This window comes from Neovison vison, chromosome 5 (genome assembly GCF_020171115.1).
Source record: "Neovison vison isolate M4711 chromosome 5, ASM_NN_V1, whole genome shotgun sequence".
NCBI lineage: Eukaryota > Metazoa > Chordata > Mammalia > Carnivora > Mustelidae > Neogale > Neogale vison.
Genome location: NC_058095.1, coordinates 2,971,290 through 2,988,483, shown reverse-complemented (window position 1 = coordinate 2,988,483; position 17,194 = coordinate 2,971,290). Strand labels below are relative to the sequence as shown.

Sequence of the window (17,194 nt, the reverse complement as noted above, 5' to 3'; positions counted from 1 at the left end):
CATGCTGCCCTGTCCCCAGAAACCTGATGATGCCTCTGGCGGCTTCCCCCACGCAGCTGCCCGCCTCCTAGCATCTCTAAATTCCGTGGCGGCCACACTGCCCCCCTTCCTGGAACGATGGACTCCGACAGCAACATCTCGCAAGCAGGGCCTGGGCCAAGTTACGTGCTCAGGTGCCTGCTGTAAAAATGCACACGTACGTGCACACGCGGGTGTGCAGGCACCACAGACACACACAGCTGCGTGCACACGCATACGCCGATGCACAGGGCCCTCTCTGCACACACATGTGCACACACACCCACACACCAACCCTGCCCCCATCAACGTGCCAGTGTGGCATACACATCAGAGTGAGTCCCCCCTACCCCCGCCCCAATGGTGGGTCACTTCCACACATGCTCTGGAGCTGTTCAGTCGGTCAGCTGCCGGGGGACGTCCTAGCACCCTGCATGGAGATGGGGCCCTGCCCCTCTGCCAGGCGGTGACAACTGCCCCAAATTCTGTCCACGGCCCCCGGGCTGGTGGCAAGGATGTAGCATCCGCCGGTCAGAAGGGCAGCAGTTACATACGAACGATGAGGGGCACAAGGGGAAGGGGGCTGGGAGCAGCTCCCCCCACCGAGGGGACCGGGGAGGGGACTCTCCGGACCGTGGACCCAGGCCAAGCTCCGCTGCTCTGCGGCAGCTTCCCTCCAGCACAGCAATAGAGCAAACAACACTTTCAATAATTCAGCAGCAGGAGAGAGGATTTAGGAAGGGAAAACGCACCCCAGCATGGGGAGAGGGGGCGAGAGGAGCCAGAACCAGGGGGCAGGGAGAGCGGAAGGAAGCAGGGAGAGCCAGGCAGGGCCGTGGGGAGGGGGTGGCCAGACATCAGCCTCCTTCACACCTGCCGGCCCCTCTCTGTCCTGATCCCAGGCAGCACTTACAGATTCTTCTTGCTGAGCAGCGACATATGGTGGCCTCTGAGCCCTGCCTCCTGCGAATAGCCAGAGAAGTCCCGGGCCCTCCCCTCTGCAGACTCAGAGCACGGGGAGGGAATTCAGGCAGCCCCCATCCCCCATCGCGGGCCAGCTGTCTCCCTTAGAAAGCCCTTCTTCAGGCAGCCCCTGAGATCTGCCCCCAGGACTCATCACACTGGCCTCAGGAGACCTGAGGGCCCCCGCCTTGTCTTCTGCAGGCCAGCCCTCAGACTTCTGTGAGACACCGTCTGGCTGCCCAAAGCTTCCTCCTCTGGGCAAACAGGCCTCGCCCCTTCGGCCATTTCTCTGGGGATGTCCCCTGAAATGCCCCCCTAGCTCACAGCAGCCACCTCCGAAGTGAACACAGCATTCCAGGGAGGGTCCGTCCAACCAACTTCAACTTCCCATCATCTGGAACGTGCCCTGACTCATGCGAGCCACATAAAACTGGCTTTTGAGGGGCACCTGGGTGGCTCAGTGGGTTAAGCCTCTGCCTTCGGTTCAGGTCAAGATCCCAGCGCCCTGGGATCGAGCCCCACATCGGGCTCTCGGCTTAGGAGGGAGCCTGCTTCTTCCTCTCTCTCTCCCTCTGCCTGCCTCTCTGCCTACTTGTGATCTCTGTCTGCCAAATAAATAAATAAAATCTTTAAAAAAACAAAACAAAACGAAACAAAAAAACCTGGCTTTTGAGAGTGGCCGCATACACCTCGGGTGGCCGCACCCTTCAGCGTGCCTGGGACGCCCCCGGTTTCCGCGGAGATTGGGAGGAGGAACCCCAGCTTGGGTGACAAGTTACTTGGTCGCCGCGATGCATTCCTTGTGTCCCCCCAAGCAAAGTCATAGGTTGAAGCCCCGCCCCTCCGAGCGCTGGTATTTAGAGGGGGGGTTTGGGAGGTGATTACAGACCGATGAGGCCATGGGGGTGGGGCCCCCGTGATGCGCTAAGCGCCCCAATCAGAGTCACACGAGCGCTTGCTTCCTGCCTCAGCGTCCGCCCCGTGAGGGTGCCATGTGAAAACTACCATCTCCCGGCGCCCCAGGGGCTCAGTCGGTGAAGCCACTGCCCTCGGCTCAGGTCATGATCCCGGAGTCCAGGGATGGAGCCCCTCAGGCTCCCAGCTCCGCGGGGCGTCTGCTTCTCCCTCTGACCTTCTCCCTTCTCATGCTCTCTCTCAAGTCTCTTAAAAAAAAATTAAAAATAAAACACCCCCCCCCCCAAACTACCATCTGCGGATCGGAAGAGAACCCTCACGGCAGCCCGACTCTGCCAGTCTCCCGGCTTGGACTCCAGCCTCTGGAGCTGTGAGGACCACGTGTCTGTGTCTCAGGCTCCCCAGTCCGCGGACTCAGACAGTCCCCCTCACCACACCAAACCTACCACCAGCTGAAACCTTTAAGTCTTCCTTCTCTTACCCCCGTCCATTTAGTCTTTTTGGACCCACGAGCAAGATTTTACATGAATTCTGACTAAATGTCGTTAAATTTCAGTGACGCTTCTGGCCAGCAGACCAGGTAATCTATTGCTCAATCCTCTCAGCTCAGATCGACTAGAATCTGATCATCGTGCTAGGACAAGCTCACGTGAGTCACTAATAAACACGGCCACTAGGACAGGGTTGAGAGCAGAGCCTGGTGCCGTACCACAGAGGAGATCTCGGGAGCCCGCTTTCTTTGGAGATGGTCATTCACACAATCCGGAAAGCACCTAACCATAACGTTATCCAGTCCTTGATTAGAAGAGAGGATGTTCAGGCTGGACCTAACTGAGCAGGTGATCTTTATGTCAGTCTGGAGGAGTCGAGGAAAAGAGTCCTAAGGCTCTTCTGGGAGGGGGAGCACCCCCGGCAGAGGCCTATCACAGGATGTGCCCGGCTACTCAGAGAATGGGCAAGGTGGGCCATGAGCTGGCGTCACGAGAATGAGGGGGAGCAGTAGGAGAGATGGTCAGAGGAATGATGGGGCCAGATCACATGAGGTCTTACATGGGAGGGTACTGTGAGGACTTTGCCTTTCTCCAAGAGAACTGGGAGCCATGGGAGGATTTGAGGGCATAGTCCAACCTGGATTTTAAAAGCATCACCATCACCCCTAGTAGCACACTCCTTAAAAAGATGGGGAGGGCCAGGTGTCTAAGGAGGAACTCCTCAAGATCACCTCCACTCACCCTGAAGATTTCTTCAGAGCCAGTGCCCATGGAGAAGGGAGGGATGACTTCTTGGACTGATTAGCAGTCCTCTCTTATCCTTGTGGCTTTGAAGATGCTGGGGCGGGAGGGCCCCGATCTGGCAATGCTCAGACCTGGGCTCCAGTGCCAGCTCTGCTGACTCACTGTGTGGCTTTCAGCAAGTTACTTAGCTTCTCTGAGCCTCTGAGCGAAGTGAGGATAACAACATTTACTTTCCTGATAGTGAGGGGACTACAGAGTCAGCAAGGGGAGAGGCCTGGTGCAGAGGGGTGTTCGAGGAACCATCAGCATTAGAGGCCCAGTCGGGGGGATTGAGGAGGCGAGGCAAAGCAGCATATGCACCGTGAGACGGGGCAAGGAAAACCCCGACTCTGCCGGGTTGCTGGGGAGGTGCTGAGGCCCGGCTGGCCTTGGGGATCCTCCTTAGCATTCTGGGCAGCGGCCCCCCACCCGGCCTGCACAGAGCAGCTGTGGAAGCCGCAGAGATTCTGCTCCTGTCCTCATTCCAGGGTCCCCCTTCTTCCCTCTCCCTCCAGCTCATCATTAAGTGTCAGTGAGCTGGCAGGCCGGACACCCAGCAAAGGGGCCGTGGAGATATCCTGCTGGTTTGGGCAGAGATCACTGCGCTGCAGGCCCAGTGCCGGCGGAGGAAGTCCTGAGAGGCAGAGCTGTGGGGCAAGGGGGTATCTGCAGAGGCCCGGCCGGCCCCCACTTCTTCGAGTGGTTTTCCCTTTGTTCCCACAGACCCCCTGGAGGTGGCCCTGTGAGGGTAGGAACTAAGGACCCTCCCCCCACCTGCCCGGTGGAATGATTTTTTGCCAGAATGTTGGTCTGGTTGGTTCAGGGTATCCCAAGCACCAATCACAGTGCCCATCAGTGCTCGGGGCACCTGTGCGGACAGGCCTGTACCTTCACGGGATGATGGGGGGCGGGGCTGGGTCCCTGCCTGTGATCTGCCCCCCGGGGTGGAGGGTGGTGTGGAGAAGTTGACTTAAGGAGTTGAATTTTTTTTTAAAGAATTTTATTTATTTATTTGACAGAGAGAAAGAGAGATCACACGGGGGAAGCAAGCTCCCTGCCGAGCAGAGAGCCCGATGCGGGGCTTGATCTCAGGACCCTGGGATCCTGACCTGAGTCAAAGGCAGAGGCTTAACTTACTGAGCCACCCAGGCGCCCCTTAAGGAGTTGACTTAATGATAAATGCTTATGATATAATGTAAAACTTTCCAGAAAGACAGTTTTTCCACTGCTGGGAGTGAGTGTACGGTCACTCCAGGCTCCAGTGTCAGGGGTCTGCCCGCAGCAGTGGGAGGCGGGAGCAGGGGTGTGATGGCTCAGAGGAGAGATGCAAAGTGCCATCAAGACCCTGACCGGCTGGAGGGATGCAGGGGGAGGCCCTGGTGCTCAGGGGAGGGTGGAGGGACCCAGAGGCCAAGTGGGGAGTGGCCAGGTCCTCTACGCTGATTTCTCCTCCCCAGCCATCTTGCTAAGGCCAGTGAGGCCCTCCATTAGAACCACCACCTTACCAAGGACCTTCACTTCGCTGCATGGTAAGCAGGCACAGACCTGATCTTGGCCATCAAAGGAACAAAATCCGCTCTCTTTCAGGACCCCCCCTCCCCCAGAGACCACCTGCCCTTCCATCAGCCTCAGTGGGTGCCAACAGGAGCACAAGGCATCAGGTGTGGGCAGCCAGGCTGGCCTTCTCCCCATCAAGGGCAGAAAGCCAAGTGCCTGGACCTGGACCTGTGATGACTTCTGTCCTGTGAGGATCATGTCAGGGCCTCACTGTCTCCCCTCTCTCCCCTGGAGAGCGCTCCCTGCCTCCCCCAGGCACATGCCTTGGGCAGAACTGTCCACCCTACAGAAGGTGGGGCGGCTGTGAAGTCAGAGAGAGAGATGTGTGTCGTGCTCTCTGCACCGTGACCTGCCTCCCGTTCCCCGAAACCAGATGATAAATTACTCTGCCCAAGCGGAACACGCCCGGACAAGCCTCCTTTCTAACTGTAATTAATACCCTGGGGAAAACACAGACTCGGGGTTTTTATACTTTTGCACAAACGCGCGAGTACACAGACTCTGCTTTCTGTTACCCTCCAATCCTCTCTCAAATATTTCATGTCCTGCTTTCTTTGTGGGTAGCACAAAACCACCCAGCTGGATATATCCTGAAAGCAAAGGGAGGCACTGGGGACCCTCTCCAGTCCCTGGGACATAGAACGTAGGAATTTGGGAGCTGACTTTCTGGGCCATGTTGCTCGTGTGTCTGATACCATATAGCTCCAGCCTCCGCAGATTCAGAAGGGGCCATGGGTTTGGGTGACCTCTTTGTGGTCAAAATCGCTGAGCACCGATGGGCACCGTGATTGGTGCTTGGGATACCCTGAACCAACCAGACCAACATTCTGGCAAAAAATCATTCCACCCTACCTTTTTCTTTCTGTCATGGCAGCCTAAGGCACTAGTCCAAACACACATGTGCATACAGATCTGAGAGTTCCAAATATCAGATATTTCTAAAAAGGCTCTATTATGAGTTAGGAGCCTTGGAGTCCCATGAAACTTGACAGCCAATGACCCTGACAATGGAAATGCTTTCTGGAAGGGGAGGAGAACCCTCATGGGCCAGGAGGGGTAGAGTCCTCTGTGCCCCATGCTGATCAGTTGGCTTCTTTGGTGTGGCCGGCGGAGGCATCTATGAGAAAGGCTCAGACACCCAAGCTCAAGAAATCCATGCTCGATTACCAGGAAAATCAACTTTGCTCAAGGGACATTCTCAGCCTGGGCAGAAAGAGAAAGCCTGGGCAGCCAGGCTATGGTCTTGCCTCAGTCACTTGCGGTGTGAGCCTGGGCCCATCATCTGCCCATCTGAAGCCTCAGTCTTCCCACCTATAAGATGGACGCTGCAGTGAGGCTCAAATGGGATAACATGTGTTGAATGTGTCTGAGGTCCCAGGACAGATAAAAGTAAGAGTGTGGCTCTGTCCATGCCTAGATCGGCAGAGAAGGTGTGGGAACAGGGTTTCAGAAGAGTGAATGGCCTTGGCCTCAATGGGCCCTCCACACTGCTTGGTTTCTCCTGTTGGGATGAGGAGGACGCTGTCCGAGGTACGCTGTGACGCGCATGTACACAGAGGCAGTGGGGCTGCTGGCGGCTCTGGCTTCCCTTCTCTCTGGTTTTCTGACCTCCCCTCCCACTGTTCCACTCCATATTCTTTACCATCAGAATGTTCCTGGGAAGAGAGTCTGCATAGAGCACCCTGTAATCATCTTTCAAGAGCTAAGCCCCTGCCACTGCAGATTCCTCCTCGTCGAGGAGAAGGAGGCCAATCTTACGACAAATGAAATAACCACATTTGTCTCTGTACTCAGACCATGTGCTCCCAGGCCTACAGGCCGCGAATCAGGACTGCAAAGGGGAATGGGGACAAGGGCCAGGAACACACCTGTGTGTCCTCAGGGCTGCCTGTGTGTATGTGGGCAGGGGGGAGGGGGATCCAGACAACTTCATGGTCATCATACATGACAGGATCTGTGTTTAAGTAGGAAGAAGGTTCCATTTCCAGTCAAGATGGGGAAATAGGGACTGGCTTACTTTCCTACCTGGCACAACAGGTAAGAGCAAACAACTCAATAATGGTTTTCTTTTTTTTTTAAGATTTTATTTATTTATTTGACAGACAGAGATCACAAGTAGGCAGAGAGACAGGCAGAGAGAGAGGGGAAAGCAGGCTCCCTGCTGAGCAGAGAGCCCAATGCGGGGCTGGATCCCAGGACCCTGAGATCATGACTTGAGCTGAAGGCAGAGGCTTTAACCCACTGAGCCACCTAGGCACCCCCGGTAATGGTTTTCAAGACACAGGACAGAAGACAAGGAAGCACAGGGATCCTTGAGAGTAGGAAACCATGGAGGGGAGCTCCCATGGCTCACAGTGTTCAAAGCTTCCAGGCCAAGGTGCAGGGACCCCAAGTTGTGCCTGGTGAGCTCCCTGAGCTGAGGAGTCAGATCTTAGAGTCTGGGGATACCAAGATGGATGGACTTGTACAACAGAGCACTGGAGAGGAGAGAGCTGGATGGAGGGAGACCCTGGAGAACCACGGAGGGTCCCCAGGAGTATTCAGCTGAGTCCTAACCATCATGTACTGGAGGAAAAGCCCTGAGGCTCAGGAAAGAACCCCATGAAAGGATAATGGGAAACAGTGCTCATGCCCATGGGACCAGAAAAGTGAGTGTCCCCAACTGCCTGACTAGAACCCTTCACAGTTCATGGAGCAATGGACATGGTAGTGGGATTGTTTGACCCAGATTAACCATGGCTCAGGCCAATCTAGCAAATCTTTGAAGTAAGATCTGAGAGAAGGGGATCAAACTGTATCCAAGTAACTTAACCATGTCCCAGAACAAAACACAAGAAGATTTACAGGAATAAAAAATAGCCAGCACCCCAACATGGTAGAATTTACAGTGTCTAGCTTCCAATCAAAGATTACCAGGCATGCAAAACATAAGGAGAAAAATCAATCACTTGAAACTGACCCGGAACTGACACACATGTTAGAATTAGCAGAAAAGGATGTTGAAAACAATTAGAACTATATTCCACGTATTCCAGAAATTAAGTAGAGACATGTGAGATATTTTTTAGAAAGTGCAAATTGAACTTGTAGAGATATAAACTACAACATCTGAGGTGAAAAAAAATACATTAGATGAAATTAATGGCAGATTAAACACTGCAGAAGAAAATATTAGAAGGAGCCAGAAAACACATTTTGTACAGAGGAACAAAGAAGGCAATGACAGCAGGCTTGGAGATCATGGGAGCCAGGAAGGCCCTGAAACTTTGTAGCACTGAAAGAAAAAGCACCTGTCAGCCCAGACCTCTGCACCCTGCAAAACTGTCTTCTAAAACAAAGTTGAAATAATGACTTTTTCAGACGTACAAAAACTGCAAGAATTCATCACCAGTAGGCTGGTGCTATAAGAAATACTGAAGGGAGTCCTCTAGATAGAAGGGAAATGATGCCCAATGGAAATATGGATCCGCACAAAGGAATGGAGACTACCAGAAGCGAGAACTGTATGGATAAACAAAGGAGTTTTTTTTTCTTAGTTCTTAAGTCTCTTCAAAATCTGACTACCTAAACAAACAAAAATAACACTGCGTTGTAAGGTGTATAACATAGGTACATAAGGCCAGGAGGGAGGAACGGAAGAATGTTTATACTGCATAACAAGTGCACTGACATCATTTGAAGGTTGACTGTAACCGGCTTAAAAACCACATAAACTCCAAAGCAACCATCCACTTAAAAAAAAAAAAAGGGAGCTGTAACTAGTAAGTCAAAAATGGAAATAAAATGGAATACAACAATTTAAAATACTCAATTCTAAAGAAAGCCCCCCACCAAAAAAGAAAAAGGATATAAAGAAAAATAGGAAAAAAATAGTGAGTTATAGATTTGCTTCAAGATCAAAAATCAACCAATCTAATTCATCAAATTAACAAAGTAAAAAACAAAAGGCACCTGATCATTTCAATGGACTCAAGAAAAGAACTGAACAAAATGCTACATCCATTCTTAACAAAAACCAGTAAAAACTCTCAGCACACTGGCAACAGATGAGGGATGGAAAGGAATCTATGGAAAACCTAAAGCTAACATCATAATTAATGGTCAAGGAATTACTTTCCCTTTACTACCAGGAACAAAACGAGGACATCCACTCTCACAACACTTCTATTCCACAGGGAACTGAAGGTGCTGGCTGTCGGACCAAGGCCACAGAAAGGAATGAAAGACATCCAGATTGGAGAGAAAAAGGAAAACTGCTCACAAATAACATGATCATCTGCAGAAAATGGCATGAAATCTTTAAAAAGCTACTAGAACTAGTAGGTAAGTTTGGTAAAGAAAGATGCAGGACGTAAGATCAATATATAAAAATTAAAAAAATTTTTTCAATACACAAGAAATTGAAGGAAAATACCATTTAAAGTGGCATAAAAATAAAAAAATACTCAGGGTAAGTCTGACAAAAGATGTGCAAGACCCATATGCTGAAAAGTACAAAACTTAAATAAATGGAGACTCATAACTTGTTTATGAGGCAGAAGACTCAATATTATTAAGATATCAATGATCGTCCAATGGATTTACAGATTCAGTGCAATCCTGATCAAAATCCCTGTAGGCTCCCCCCCAACCCACCCACAATTCACATGCCGATCCCAAAATTCATACAGAAATTTAAGGGGCCTGGGCACCTGGGCAGCTTAGCCAGTTAGGTGGCTAAACATCTGGTCACACTCAGGTCACAATCCCAGGTTCCTGGGACTGAGCCCCACACGGGGCTCCCTTCTCCTTCTCCCTCTGTCCCTCTCCCCCTGCTCATGCTCTCTCTCTCACTCTGCTCTCTCAAATAAATAAAATCTTTAAAAAATGGAATTTTAAGGGGCCTAGAATAGCTGTTACTTGTTTTCTTGAAAAACAAGAACCAAATTGGAGGGTTAACATTACCTGATTTCAAAACTGATTGTCATAAAGTTACGACCATCACGAGAGTGGGGCAGGATGTCAAAACAGACTATGTACAGATCAGTGGAACCAAGTCCAGAAGTGGGCCCACGCATATACGACAGCTGGTTTTTGCGAAGGCAATTCAAAGGAGAAAAGGATTCTTTTTAACAAATAAAATTGAAATCAACACACAGATCCAGTTCGGAAAAACGAACTTCAATCCATACCTTGTGCCATGCATAAGAAGGAGCTCAAGACAAACCAGAGACTGATACGTAAAATCTAACACATATTCAATGTCTAAAGAAAGTACCGGAGGAGAAAATCTTTGTGATCTTGGATCAGACCAAGATTTATGAGAGTCACCAGAAATACGATCTATAAAGAACAAAGGGATAAACTGGAATTTATCCAAATTTAAAACATTAGCTCTTTAAAAGACACTGTTACAAGAGCGGAAAGACAGATGAATTAGGAGGAAACGTACCTATGAGGGACTTGTACTCAGTATACATAAAGCACTCCCCAGAACCTACAGTAAGAGGACAAACACCCAATTAAAAAAACAGGCAACGGTTTGAGCCGACGCTTCACAAAGATGATGGATGTCAACCCCACGGGGAAACACAAACTAGACCACAATGAGAGACCACCCCGTGCCCATCGTAACAGCGAAACTCCCCGCAGCCAACAACACCGAGGACTGGAAAGGATGTAGAACGGCAACCCCCACACGTGGCTGGCAGCCCTGTGAAATGGTAGAACCACTTTGGAAAACAGTTTGACATTCGCTTTACGCTCACCCGAAAAATCCAGCCATCCTGCTGGGTGGGCGTTCTACCCAAGAGAGAAGGGGCACGTGTCTGTGCAAAGACTTGTGCAGGAGTGCACTTGGCTGTGTTACGTGGAACGACCATAAGCGGGAAATGACCCCAGCATCCTTCCAGGGGCAATGGAGGAGTCCCCCGTGGTGTCTCGGGAGCACGGAACACTACCTGGCAATGAAAAGGCATGGACCGATCACGCGCACCATGACCTGGGTGAGCCTGTGACCCGGCTGAGTCTCAGAGGGCTCATGCTGAGAGCGAGAAGCCCAGCAACCAACGAGCGCACGTACGGTGTGATGTTAATGGGGATGAGAATACAAACCATTCTAGAATGACAAAACGCAGGTAAGTGTTTGCCTGGAAGGGGCCTGGAGAGCACAGGTGCCCGAGGAAACTTCTGGGGGTGATGGACACGCCCAGTATCTGGACTGTAACGACGACATCGCAGGCATAAACACACAACTGCACACGCCGTAATATGCACAATCGACAGTGAGCACCTCGGTAAAGTCGTTGAGAAAACAAATGTGCAAAAACCTGAGTTTGCAAGCCAGAAAAAGCACCGCCTCATTCCTTAGAGGGTGATGCCTTAACCTAAGACGTATTCACCGGAGGCCTCCTTCGGTCGCGTGCCCGTAAAATAAGACTCCGTTTACAAAACGGCCCATCAGGAGGGCTGCACTGCAAGGACAGACCTTGCCGGTGAGCGCTGGGGCCAACGCGGTACCCTCTCTTCATCTCCCCCCACTCAGAACCGCTTTGAACACGGACAGAGAAAGGACGGCCGCTCCCAGGGGACCCTGTCATGCTCAGGGGGAGGAGCCCTGAGCTCTGCCTCGCTGTCTCCATCCCACCAGCGACCGGAGCCAGAGCTGCCCCCTCCACCACCCCGTGAGGCCCCACAGTGACCGACCTCCTGGACAGAACTCCCAGGCCACTTGGACAATGCCCGCTTTGGAGGCACGGGTATATTCAGGGCAAAAAGAACAGTACAAAAGAGGTCAGCAAAAGAAATCTCTGGTGTTTGGCTCAGGAGGAAGTCAGGCTCTGCCACCTGACAGCTTTACGTTGCGTGTCTGATCTGTGGACAAGGCTTGGCTGTCCTTGGGCACGAGGCCCGAGACCTGGGGGGCCCTGGAGGGGAATCTGGCAGGGGGCCCAGGGTCACAAACACATAGCAAACCTGCATTTTCTCATTTGTTCACAACAAACATACGTTACGCTATGATAAAATTCTCCTGCAAAGTAAAACTTTGCAGGCGAATTTACAGAGGGGATGGGCTGCAGGCGGGTGATGGGAGGCGTGGTTGTGAGGAGCCTGCGGATGGAGGAGGCCTGGGGTCAGGAGGGTTTCACGGGGAGACAGAGGCCCGTTCCGCAGCTCCCTCCCCGAGGAGACCGGGCCAGGAGGGGACACGTACCACCCCAGGTCTCACAGGTCTCACAGTCCAGGGACAGGCACCTGCGCACTGAGTGGGGGTTGGGGGGAGGGACGGCCTCTCTGGCTGGTGGGAGCTCCTGAGCCATGTCACCCATCAACACACTCCTGTCCCCTCAATTCCCTTCTGGTGCCTCTGGCCCCCACTCCTGCCTTCCTGGCACAGATGGGGCTGGTGCTTTAGGGGACGAGAGAGGTCACGGATGAGGCGCTGACCAAGACAAGCCCTCCATCCTCTGCCCCCAGGCCACCGGCACCCCACCCCCCGCCTCCCCCAAGAGAGCCGGAAGCCCCAGAAAGCCCCAGAAAGCCCCCGCATTCAGCGTCAGCAGCTCCCAACATGTTCTACATGTGCACATCTGTCAAAAACTATTCAGGAGAAAAAAAAGAGAAAGTCTTTATACCTTTTATTCAGCCAATTTTTCCCGAGGCACTGTGGGCTCTCTAAGAAAAGAAGGAGAGAGAGGAGAGAGAATTACTATCAGTGCTACCGCTGCGCATCCAACTGTTGACGGCTGTTTGCTCGCTGACTGGTCAGGTCTGCAGGAGGAGGGAGCGCGGGAGCCGAGGAGACCCGCCGGGGAAGCCGGGCCGCGTCGGCACCTGGAGCGCGGCTGGGAGCCCATGTTCCATTTAGCAAAGACAAAGGACCACAGAACACCGTGGGCCCGTGGTCCAGAGTCTCCTGACACATCGTCTCTGTAACTGGGGATATTCTGTTTTCTCTCTTCCATGGGCCCCAGACTTGGAGTGACCCCCTTCTTCTTCTTCTTCCCCAACCCCGCTGGTTTGGAGGTTACCCACACATGGAGACTTTGCCCACTAGGAATGGTGGCATTTAACCCCAAACTGAGCCCCCCATCACTCCGCACAGATCTGTCCTGCTCCCCAGGGGTCACGTCACGCTGTGTGGAGTCATGGCGTGTAGACCGAATTTAACACTCGTCAACACTTAACACGAAGAAAAGCGGATGGGCTGCTGTTGCTTGGAGAGGAGAGAATTCTACAACCCACAGACACAACATTTCCTGCCCTTTCCCGCCAGGGCCCTTCAGGGACTGGAAACGAGGGGTGTGCGCGTGGGCATCTGCGCTCTTTATGGACTTCAGTTTTCCTTCTTTATGTTAATAATGTTTCAGAGTTTTTAAAGATTTTTATTTTTAAGTGATTTCTACACCCAGTGTGGGGCTCGAACTTACAACCTCGAGATCAAGAGTCCGTTGCGTGCTCCGCCAACTAAGCCCGCCAGTGCCCCAACGTTTTGTAGTTTTACGTGTTCGTATTGCGCACGTCTTTTCAAATTGTGACAAAACACTTAGAAAATTTACCACTTTAACCACTGTCAAGTGTACAATTCAGTGGCATTCAGTCCGTTCACACTGCTGTGCAACCACTGTTTCTAGAACTTTCCATCACCCCAAGAGAAAACTGCACACTCATTAAAGAGCGCCTCCCCTCCCCCTCTCCCCACTGTGTGTTTTAAACTCATCATAAACACGATAAAAGCAAGCGAAAAGCCTCTGGAATCCAAGGCCAACCAGACTGGGCCTCTTCCTCGAGGCGGAGAAACATCATGGTGGTCACCATCATCAACGTCATCGCTAAGAGCTGATCGCCGCTGTCACGGGGTCTGCACATTCTGGGCGTCTGGCCCTTGACAGCTGTTGCCGCATTCGGCCCTGGGAACCCCTCAGGAGTGGGAGCTAACTTCTGTTCCCCTTTCCCAGATGAGAAAACGATTTGGCTAAGCAGTGGCGTTCCCCCCACCCCAGTTGCAGGGGCAGCTGGTTCCCTGGCAGGTCCCCAGGCGCCCCCCACACTTCCTGTGACCCGCTGGTGGACGGTGCCCTTCTCCATGGGAAAGGAGCATTTAGTGGCCCTGAGCTGGCCCTGCGTGCCGCTGGAGTCTGTGTGAATCAAGGTGGTGGCATTTCCTGGACAATCTCCGCCCCCCCCCGCTCCCCTTGTGCCCCCCCCAAGGGGCCCCAGGCAGCAGCAGAGCGGGCCACGGCGTGGGGCGATCTTTCACGCCCCCTCGTCGAGGCGCCTGCCGCAGCCTGTTTTTTGGTCGGCATCTTCTCTCTCCGGCCAAGTGGCAAGCGCAGCTCCTGGCGCGCGTCCAGCCGCGGCTCCCAGAGCCACCGTGGGGAGGGGCGGGCGGCAGTGGAAGGCGCCGCCGGATGGGGAAGGCGTCTTCGCAAAACGAGATGGATTGAATCAATCAACTCGCATAACTGCCGCCTCCAGTTGATTTGGGGGTTTTCTTATTGTTGACTTTCTTCTTGGTCTCCGAAAGTGAGTTTTCCTCCCAATTCAATTCAATTTAGTTCCATTTAATTCAGTCCATCCAGCCCCGGTGAGCAAACCGCCCAGAGTGCACGGCTCGGGAGTCCGCTCCTCGGGGCTGGTCTGAGGGTCCGGGGGTCCAGTGCTGCTCCTGTCCCGTGTCCCTCCCGGCCTCTGGCTCCCACGTCCCCGCCCCTGCTCTCCAGGCTCTGTGCCCAACCCGCATATCTCCTGCAAGTGCTGGGACACTCTGGAGCTCCCAGCCAGGTCAGGGTAAGGCATCCCCATCCCCCAGCCCACCCCCGCCGCCTGCCCTGATCTCCAGGGACCCCAACAGTGTTCCAGTTCCCTGAAATGTCTTCCATTGTCACAAATATCCTCATTTGGTCAAAGCGAAAATACCTGGTATGAACACCAGTGGGACAGCTGCTCAGTCCCTGTCCAGATACTCAGAGGCTCGGACCCATGTCCATCTCCAAAGAGCCTCTATGTTTCCAAAAATGCAGAACCAGAGGGCTATCCGGGGGCCCGCTGAGCCCGAGGCCTCCAGCATCCGTGGCATGCAAGGGTCCAGCCTGTTTTCCCAGCGCTTCAGGCCACGGGTTCCCCTGGCCCTCCCTGTCCTCTGCTGGAGTACAGAACCTCCAGGGTAGTGGGGGTTCTCTCCTGTGCCCACGGGCTTCGAAGGAAGTGTCTCCCATTGGGACCCACTCCTGCTGTGGCCCGGCCACCTCCCAGGTGTGAGCCAGACAAGGACGGGCCGACCCGCAGGGGGCCTGCCCTGCACTTCCGGGATGAACCCTCTTCTGCTGCGTCACATCACCCACTCTGCCCCACCACCTGCGCTGGGGGCGAGAGACAGGGAGGGAGACGCCTGGGGCCTTGCTGATGACAGCCCAGGGCGAGCTCGCGGGTTGGGAAACAGGGAGCTGCTTCTCAGTCTCCCTGTTAGCAAACACGGCTCTCCCCGCTCAGCAGGATCACCAATTACGGTGATTTCTGCCGGGATGATCAGGTTCCTAGAGGGACACAGCTCATTAGGCCGGGGGTGCGGACGTCCCCAAGTGCGCTTGGAGAAGGACCCTTCAGCGGTGTCCAAACACAGCAAGGCTTGATGACTGAGCTCGGAGGGTCTTCACCCTGCCCGCCCCCCTCACGACAGCCTCCACACGAAGTCTGTGCAGCAGCGAGACAGCAGCGACTCGGCCTGTGGGGCCCGGTGGGCGCGGACTCACGCGGCGCGGGGCTGCTCTCCAGCTGCGGGGGCGGGAGCTCCCATGGCCCGGCTTGGCCGCCCTCACCCTTGACCGCACACCCCACCCGCGGAGCCCGGCATGGGGCTGCCCCACGGGGAGGCAGCACCCGTTTGCTGAATGAGCGAAGGAACCCGACAGGGAGCACTGGCCTCCGGGGACCCGAACCGCATTACTGTTCAAGAGAAGGGCCTGGGTCCTTCTGGAGTGCTCTTTGCTCCGGGGGATCCCATCGTGGATGAGACTCAGCCCCCATGGGGACCCCTTCCCCGTCTCCCTGCCTGCTGGCTTCTGCTTCCCACCCGCGCCCCAGCTCCCAGCGCCTGGCCGAACATGTCGCCTCAGCCAGTCTCCTCCGCGGGAGTCCTTGCTCCATCCAGACGACCCAGGGGACCCTGCGACCCTGCTTCCTTCTGTCCTCCAGACGCTGAACTGCGGCCCCCTGTGTGGCCTTCATCACACCAAGAACACGAGTCCACGAGGAAAACCAGTTTTTAGTGTGGATCATCCAAACGACTGCCCCGACGGCTGTAGCCCAGGCCCCTCCCTGTCGTGACGGCTCTGCCAGCCGCCGCCGGGGTCCTGGCCCGGAGCGGACTCGCCCCGCTGCGGGTGGGAACGGAGAGAGCCGCACAAAGCAGAACCCGCGTTCGTGGCGGGCAGTGACTCCTGTTCACTGAAGCTGCCCCTCCCAGGACGTCTCCGCTCCGATCTCCCGAGCGACTGATGTGCCGGGCACCGAGGGTGCGTGGCAAACCCCACTTCCGTCGCACACGGTGGGCATCATCGTCCCGGCGTCCGGGCGAGAGAGGAGTCCGTCATACGTGCATCCTGCTCTGAGCCTCCGGCACTTCCTGGGAACCGTATTCGGACAACGAACGCATCCTGGGCCCCTTCTTAGCTTTAAGGCAAGGATAAACCAGGCGGCCTCAGGTGCCGCGGCTCTGGGGTGAAGGGGAAGCGGCCCGTCCTGCAGTGGCGTCCAGGAGGGCAACACTTGCCGATGCTGAAGGGGTAGGTGCGCTGGTCGAGACCACAGACCCGTTTTTGCAGGAGGCGGCTCAGGTCTGGAGCAGGGAGAGGGGGTCCTCCCGCGAGGACACGGGTCTTCGTCTGCTGGGGTGCTGTAACAACGTGCCCCTGCCCTCCCCAGCAGGAAGGCCCAAGGTCAGGGAGCTGGTAGATCCTGGCCGCGGGAAGAGCCTGCTTCCTGTCTTCCCGCTGTCCTCACAGGGTGGGCACGGAGCGAGCTCTCCGGTCTCTTCCTCCAAGGACCTTAATCCCATCACCACCTCGGCTGAGACCCCACAATACCAATACAATGGGGGCTAAGATGTCAGCCTGGGCATTTGGGGGACGCATTCGGTCAGTCCAGGGCACCCAGAGGGCCAGACCCACACCTGGCTTTGCTCCTTCTGCGTCTCCCCAAGGGTGCGGTGGCAGTGCTGGCTCTCAGTCAAGGCAGATTTTCTTTGGCACCAGGAAGGGCCTTGGGGGCCCCCTGCCCACCCAGGTTGTGGGCCTGCCCCTGGGGGAGGGGCAGGGCTGCGTAGGGGGACTGGGGTAGCTGTATGAGGCCTGCCTGTCTGCCCTGCTGTCTTACCTGGGATTTTATTAAATGGCCTGTTCCGTGCTCTCTCCCTGAGGGGAACTGGAGGTGAAGGGCGCAATTTTATAAATAAAAAATTAACTGTGGGTGGCTTAAACATGACTTTTGAT

The 17,194-nt window shown here is 54.4% G+C and overlaps 1 protein-coding gene across 12 annotated transcripts in view; it reads right to left on the bottom strand.

Moving 5' to 3' along the window:
• RBFOX3 (RNA binding fox-1 homolog 3) overlaps positions 1–17,194 on the bottom strand; it is a 399,885-nt gene that overhangs the window by 107,006 nt on the left and 275,685 nt on the right. For 11 of the 12 annotated variants that reach the window (XM_044247291.1, XM_044247292.1, XM_044247296.1 and 8 more), the window contains one exon: positions 12,341–12,380. The exons of the other annotated variant lie outside the window; for it this stretch is intronic. The gene's annotated coding sequence lies outside the window, so the exon portion shown is untranslated. The remainder of the gene's footprint in view (positions 1–12,340; positions 12,381–17,194) is intronic. 12 annotated transcript variants of the gene reach the window in all.